The 8,310-nt window shown below is 45.4% G+C and overlaps 1 non-coding gene and 1 pseudogene across 1 annotated transcript; one reads left to right on the forward strand and one right to left on the reverse strand.

The window, feature by feature from the left end:
* Window positions 1-924: 924 nt before the first annotated feature.
* LOC123142715 (UNC93-like protein 1) lies at window positions 925-8,086 on the reverse strand (annotated as a pseudogene).
* Window positions 5,301-5,461, forward strand: LOC123146706 (U1 spliceosomal RNA). Its single transcript, XR_006472900.1, has one exon. It is a non-coding gene; the product is annotated as a U1 spliceosomal RNA (small nuclear RNA).
* Window positions 8,087-8,310: the final 224 nt, after the last annotated feature.

The raw sequence follows: 8,310 nt of genomic DNA on the forward strand, positions 1-8,310 counted from the left end.
AAGTGCTAGACAATGAATTAAAGCTTCTTGATCTTGATATAGATGATGTGAGAGGACAAGATTATGATAGCGGGTCAAATATGAAAGGAACACATCATGGAGTCCAAAGGAGACTTTTGAATGTAAATCCTAGAGCTTTCTATTCTGCTCGTGGTTGTCATAGCCTTAATTTGACACTTCGTGATGTTTCGCCAAAACTTGTGGTAAAGCTGAAGACTTCTTGTGATAATCTTGAGGTTGCTCTTACAAAGGATGGAAAATCTGGCATTGATGCCAATGAACTGTATGTGGAGTTGATGTTTCTTCAAAATTTCATTCGAAAAGAAAATATTGGGTCCGTTGAAATTTTAAAGTTCTTAAAGCGCATGATTGTTTTCCCAATGCAAGTATTGCATATAGAGTTCTTCTGACCGTCCCTGTGACCACAGAACGAAGCTTTCCGAAATTGAAGCTATTGAAGTCTTATATGCACACTACCATCACACAACAAAGACTTACTGATTTGGCCACAATAGCACCTGAGGGTGAAGTATTGGAGACTATTGATTACGAGGATATTATTAAAGATTTTATTTCAAGGAACACTAAAAGAATGATGCTATTTAAGTGAAGACTTTGCAACCAAGAATAGGTACGATTCTTGATATTTCCCTTTGCTTTGTAAGATATTATGATCTTTACATTATATTATACTCTCTCCGTCCCAAAATAAGTGACGGATGGTATATTTATATAGTTTCCTAGTGAGGTAAGGCCCATTTTAAAGTTTCGCACCGGGCCTCGGTTTTGCAGGCTCGGCTTGCTTTCGGGGAGTTCCACATAATTTCCCTTTGAAAAACCAATCATGGTTAAACCATGCGTTTTTCTTGGTGCGGGCCGAATACTAACTAAAAAGTGTCATGTAGCTAATTTACTATAAGTCACTTAGTGCTCCTGCACCGAACTAACATTAACTCCGGCGTAGTAGTAAATCAGTTCGCTAAATCCAGCTGGTTCATGGAACAAATCACTCTCTCTCTCTCTCTCTCTCTCTCTCTCTCTCTCTCTCTCTCTCTCTCTCTCTCTCTCTCTCTCTCTCTCTCTCTCTCTCTAAATGTCCTACTTTCAGGGAGTTCCAAATAATTTCCCTCGTGAAAAATCAATCATGGTTATATCGTGCATTTTTCTCCGTGCGGGCCCAAAGCTAACTAAAAAGTGCCATCTACCTATTTTTTTACCAAGTCCCTTAGTGCTCTTGCAACGAACGACCACTAACTCTGGCGTGCTAAATAAGTTCGCTAAGGGAATCCAGCTGCTGGTTCATTGAACAAATGATCTCTCTCTCTCGCTCGTTCTTCGTACGTACTCGTTGACGAAAACAAACACTCCTCTCGCTACTGCAATGCTCTGTGTTGTGGTAGCCGCGCTGCTGCTCCTGCCGGCGCCGCCGTCGGCCGGCGCCGAGGCGGAAGCAGCTACGGGCCGGAGGAGTAACTGCACCACCCACTGCGGCAACATCAGCATCCCGTATCCGTTCGGGGTGGAGCCTGGCTGCTACCACAAGAGCGGCTTCAACCTCACCTGCAACCAGTCCTACAGCCCGCCCCAGCTCTTCCTCGGCGACGGCACCGTTCAGGTGCTCGACATCGATCTGCCCAACGGCACGGTACGTATCAACAGCAAGCCATTGGAAATCCCCTATGGCGACAATGGAAAAGTAAGCCGCCGCACATGGCGCGCCGGCGGCCTGGGATACGCTGCCGACGGGCCATACTTTGTAGCGGGAGCAGGGCGGAACAACTTAGTAGCACTCGGGTGCAACTTCCAAGTCGTCCTCTTGGGAGAGAACAACAACCTTGTCAGCTCTTGCTCTCCTTTCTGCCCGGGCACAGGTTACAAGGATACAGATACCTGCTCCGGCATCACCTGCTGCCAGGCAACCATACTGGAGGGTCGCGCTTCCTACGGACTCCTCGTTCAACGGGTTGGTTTCGGTTATTATAGATCCTGGCTCAATGTGTTAATTATGGAATCGGACTATTTGCTTAACGTGACGGACTATTCTTAATGTGTTAATTATTGGCTGCAATTAAATTGCAGCACACTTTCGGTCCATGTTTTAGTCTCTTCCATCAGATCCGTCTTTTGCTTGCATTGGCTAGAGCATGCACTTCTATAGGCAGAGCTTGCATTTTAAGTGGACTTATCCATGCCACAATTATTAGTTTAGTTATGACATGGTTAACTTTATATTAACTTCATTCTTTAGTACAGAAATATATCACTTGTTTTTTAAACTATATATGGAATCAATTTATAATCTTTACCATATTTGGAAATCAAATAATTGGAAATCAGATCTTCAATTCCACGACAGCTTGCGCGGCATTGACCAGTAAATAGTTGTTTCTTAGCCGACCGACTTGTGTGTTTATATACATTTTCTACTCATTGACTACATGAACCTACATCGGTATAACTAATTTTGGTTTTTTCTATGTTGTGGTACATCCAGATATCAACGAATGTGATTATCCAAACATCTATCCATGTTACGGCAATTGCAGAAACACACACGGAGGATATGATTGCCAGTGCCCTCCTGGCTTCATGGGCGATGTTTTTACACCAAATGGATGTGAAGGTACAGCTCAACTTAATTGATTGCTTTATGCTTATTTGTTCACTACGATGTTATATAGGGACCAGCCGAATATTTTTGTAGTTCTACTACCTACAGAATAGTCCAGCTAGTTACCTATTTAGCATGCATATTGCTTATTCATTCATACTTTTATGTGCTTTGCCCAGACATTGACAAATGTAAACACAAGGAAACATATCCATGTTATGGAATCTGAATCAATTTGCCTGGGACATTCCATTGCCGGTGTCAAGATGGTGCCTATGGAGATCCATTGATGAAATTGGGATGTGTCAGCGTCAGAACAAAAAGGCCATTTACAGGTAATGATACCATATTTTTTAAGAATTCAGCTGCCCGAAATTAATGACTTTGTATTTTCGTCTATGATACCATATTTTACAGGTTTGGGAGTAGGTCTTGTGGCTAGTGGCAGCTCAATCATTTTACTTTTAGTGCTCGCTGCCCCGTTTATAGCACGCAAAATGAAGTTAAATAGGGCAAACAATCTGAAAAGAAGATTATTCAAGCAAAATCATGGGTTGCTGTTGCAACAACTAATATCCCAGAAAACAGATTTTGGTGAAAGGATGATCATTCCTTTGTTGGATCTAGAGAAGGCCACAAACAATTTTGATAGAACTCGTGAAGCCGGTGGTGGAGGCCACGGTGTTGTGTATAAAGGAATTTTAGACCTACAGGTTGTCGCCATCAAGAAATCCAAGATCGTTGTACAGAGAGAAATCCATGACTTCATAAACGAGGTTGCAATTCTTTCTCAAATCAACCATAGAAATGTCGTGAAGCTAATCGGATGTTGTCTTGAGACAGAAGTCCCATTACTAGTTTATGAGTTCATTTCGAATGGTACTCTTGATCAACATCTTCATGTTGAAGGCCCAATATCACTGTCATGGGATGATCGAATAAGGATCGCGCTTGATGTTTCTAGAGCTCTATCTTATCTTCATTCAGCTGCATCAATGCCTATTTATCACCGGGATATTAAATCATCCAACATTCTTCTTGATGATAATTTAACAGCAAAGGTATCCGATTTTGGAGCTTCGAGGTACATTCCAATTGACAAAACAGGGGTGACTACAGCTGTGCAAGGAACAATAGGTTACTTACACCCTATGTACGTATTATACTGGTTGCCTAACAGAAAAGAGTGATGTTTTCAGTTTTGGTGTTTTGCTTGTAGAACTCCTAACTAGAAAAAAACCATGCCTCTACCTTAGTGGTGGCAACGATGGTGTTGGTCTCGTTTCACATTTTGTTTCACTACTCGCAGAAGGTAACCTTGATGAGATAATAGATCCTCAACTCATAGAAGAGGAAAATGGGGAAGTCCAGGAGGTAGCTACGCTAGCAGCGATGTGCATTAAATTGAAGGGAGAAGAGCAGCCTACAATGAGGGAGGCAGAGATGAAACTTGAAATCCTGAGAGTTAACATGCGTGTGGCACCTGATACTGCTGCACCAAGGAGATATGATGGAGGTCAAGATGGATCTCTATGGATGCCAGCTGAAGGAGTTGTTGTGGAAGCAAGCAGGCAATACACTATGGAGGAAGAAATATTATCGTCTGCAAGTTATCCTCGATGATCTTGCTGCAGTGTCCTTGACAACTCGATGTTCCGCATCTTTGCTTCTAATGCATCGCAAGTGAAATAGTGAGTTGAAGGAAAAAAATAGAAGCATGACAATACAAGCCGCGTGCTTCTTTCTTTGTATTCGAATAAATTATGTATTTATTAAGGAACCTAGCTACTGGAATCTCCAACCTCTTACTAATGCATATTTCAGTGTGTGGTCGTTTTAATTTTGGTTTCATGTCAAATTATTTTAAATTTCAGGAAACTCTTCCATTTCAAATACTTGGATATCAATAGTTTTGGTTTCAGGAAGTAAATCATAACCTTCAATGTGTTTCTATGTTGATTTTTTTTAAAGGTTATGTTATATTCTTGTGAGAATACAACTAATTTTGCATTTTAATTGTTGTATAAGATGTAGTGTAGTCTGGACACCTGAAATGCAGGCACTGAAGCCCGCAGTCTGAGTCGGGTTTTTGAACAAGAACCCTAGTTGCATCAAGGGTCTGACCTCTGACGACAGGAATTGGAGAGAAATAAACCTGGAAACATAGCAATTGTGGCGACAGCTTGTTGACGCTACACAGCGGCATGCAGACGGAACGCTGCTGGCCTCCCTCCATCCATGCGAGGCGTCCAAGATACAGCGTATCAGCAAGGTGCAACAGTGTGTCTCGGTCGTCATCGTCATCTCACCAGCGTGCCGTCGTCGTCAAAATAGCCTGAACTGCTCGGCGGCGACAGTGCCAGCACGACGAACCCGAACTGCTCGTTCGTACCCTGCCCTGTTCTTTTCCGGGCGGCACCGATCGATCGCGCGTCGCGGGCGTTCCAGCAGCTCGTGCAGCGGAAGATCGATCTTGGTGGCTCGGGTCGTGTGCGTGGCCGCGTATGCTCCCTGAACTAGACTTATTTCCCCTCGTGCCGTGCCTGGAGAGAAACAGAAATCCTCGGGCAGAGTCCCCATCCTGAACGAACAAGCGTAGGTAGCGCGCGGTTTAGTATCACCTCGGCAGCCGAGCCGCCTTGGGCTGGAGGGGCGCCTACATAAGCAGCGCACAGGGCAGCAGTAAAACTTACTTACCTGGACGGGGTCGACGGCCGATCAAGAAGGGTCGTGGCCTAGGTCAATGACTTGTATTGCACTTGGTGAGCACGTTGACCTATCATCTCCCCTCGTGGGAGAGTGAACGTCATAATTTGTGATAGAGGAGGTACGCGTTCGCGCGGCCTCTGCCAATTCTTATCTTCAAATTTTAGTTCTAAGATAAATCTTTTTACCCGGCACTCTGATTGAGTTTCAAGACCATGCAAAATTATCATGGTGTTCTTTTGAAAACCCGTTGGATGTGGCTCAAAGGCACAATTTCATACTAAATTGGCAATATGTTTCCCTCGATTGATCGCTGTCATGGGCCGGGAGATATATTTGGATTTGAATTATGGTGAAATTGGATCGAATTTTTGCATATATGTTGCTTGGATTAATTTTTAATTTTGTGTAGTTTCTGTTTAACCCTGTTCTGCAGCATCCATGGCTAGATCTTTTCTCACTTGTGAAGTTACTTTTACATGGTAAATTTCTCTGCGTGTTACTCCTTAGGCTAGAGATCATCTCGATTTTGCACCGGTTTCCTTACTGAACACTCTGATCACAGTTAGATAGTTACAACTATATATTTGGTGATGGTTTTCAATTTTGATGAGATGTGGATGAGATTAGTCCTTCTATTTGTAGCTGATCATCTTTTGTTATTAAGGAAACTTTTCCAATTTTAATTATAATATATGGCACTTTATAATATTTGTAAATTGCTTTGGTGCTCATATTCGACAAGAAACATTTCAAAACAACCAAGTGTTAGCAATTCAGCACACGGTTTCAGCCTAGGGGCAGTACAAACGTTTCAACACACAGCTCATACCACAATCTCAGAATGCAAACTCTGACAAGAACTAGGCTGTTGATTCTGTGGCTAGTTTCCCAGAATTTGATTCTGGAGAATCTGCAGATGTAGACATGAAGTGTGCCATAGGCATCGTACTATCTTCACGCTTTACAACCGAGAATTGGTCTTTAGTCTTCATCCTCAACCAAGCTAGGGAACTAAACTGTCTTCATCCTTTACAACCATCGTACTGGCTTCATCCTTTACGGCCAAGAACACCAGTAGGGCAAGCAAGGGGCAACTGAAAGTCATAAGTCCACAGTTGACAAACAGTTGGGATATCAATGACGTCTTGTGTCTGTTGACCTGCCATGCAACAGCCGCCCCTGCACTTTGCGCCCCATTGTAGAACCCGATATACCTACAGTCCTACAGAAAAGAGGTGAAGAGTTTTATTGCGATGTTAAAAAGGTAGGTTTGTCACCAAATCAAAAGTCTTTTGTCGGAGTTTAGAGTTCTTAAACGGAAGTAACATACTATATAGATGAACTTGCACATCTATATCTGGGAAAGATAATTGAATCCTTTTTCATGGAAAAGGGCAGACAAGTTGTAATGTGATAGGTGAGGATTTAGTTTCTTGTCCGGGTAATTGACGGGAAAAAAGAGACAAGGGGAGACGAGACAACAAATTATGAACCAAACATTAGGCATTTTCTTGCCCAACTTGCTTGGCAGGTTAGGCCTTTCATACCCACCTAGTAAGTTGCTCTCTCAAAGAACAATGATCCAGTAGAACGTGGACATTGAGTTAGAATTATTACCTACTGAGGACCTGTGAGTCGTCTGAGAGGGCAGCAATGATCCAGTAGACGAGGCTCTGGAAGATGGCGTCCAGCAGCCCATAGCTGAAGAAGAGCAGAAATGGGCTAGCGTACCGACGTCCATCCTTGAAATCGATGAGGTCCTCCCACTTGCCGTCCTTGTACCTCAGTTGGGTGGCGAGGCCTCCTCCCCAGATGGCGGTACCGAGTGTGGCGACGATAATCACCCATATGAATCCCCTCTTCCTCCGGCTCGCAAACCCAAAGTCGAGGAAGTAACCGATGCCGGCGGAGCCGATCATCCATGCACACCCCAGTAGAATACATTGTTAAGGCCCTAGGTGCGGAGCGTGAAGAGGATGCCGTTGACATTGTTGAACTGGTAGGTGTAGAAGAAGTTGTTGTCCCAAGCCGCGGGGAACACAAGAAGCATCTTCCAATTGGTGAAGATCTTAAGGATCTCAGCACCCTCACTGGCTACGGAGGAGTAGGCGACCCCCGCGAGGCCGCGGCCTTGCTCCCATCGTCACGGGTGATCTTGCTAGGCGGTAGGATGAGGAGGGCGAGCGCGCTTCCGAGGAGCATGAACACCATGAATGCGATGTAGGTGCCGTCGTTGACGCTACCGGCATCGCTGCCACGGTGGTAGTTGAGTGAGAAGGGGAAGAGGCCCCCAAAGACGCCTCCAAAATTGTAGAGGCACCAGAAGATGGAGATGTAGGTGCCGCGGCGCTTCGGAGGCGGGTAGGCGGTTATGATTGCACCCTGGGCAGCCCAGAGGAGGCCCGCGCCGGCGCCGAGGATGGCCCCTGCGGCGACGGGAAACGCCATGGAGCGGCAGTGGTTGTAGTAGAGGAAGGAGGCATCGTAGAGCGGGTATGTGAGAGCGCCGAGGAGGAGGGTGGTGCGTGGGCCCAAGAGGTTGTGAGCCGCGCCGCCCAAGATGCCGAAGACGGCGAAGCATAGGCGTAGAGGGCGGTGTTGGCATTGTCGGCGACCCTATGGTCAACCTGGCCACCGCCACCGATGCCCGAGGGCGCGTTGAACATGCCAGGGCAGCAAAAGCACACGAGGCCGATCAGGCACACCTGCGCCAGTGGGGAGTTGGTGCGGAGGAGCCCGCACTTCACCGGCGTCGGCGACGACCGATGCCCCTCTTCCACCACCTCCGGCTGCGGCGTCACAACCGCACCAGGCATTTTTGGCCTTGTGCACTAGCAATTTTGATAAACCCCACCGTGCTCAAGATAAAGGGTACGGTTAGATCGATCTATAACTTGGAGCTACGTAATGAGAGAACAGACTTCCATGGATGCAGCAGAACTATTCGTATGTATAGAGAGAAAGAGAAGCACACCCACGGAGTAGAAAAG

This window comes from Triticum aestivum, chromosome 6D (genome assembly GCF_018294505.1).
Source record: "Triticum aestivum cultivar Chinese Spring chromosome 6D, IWGSC CS RefSeq v2.1, whole genome shotgun sequence".
NCBI classification, from domain to species: domain Eukaryota; kingdom Viridiplantae; phylum Streptophyta; class Magnoliopsida; order Poales; family Poaceae; genus Triticum; species Triticum aestivum.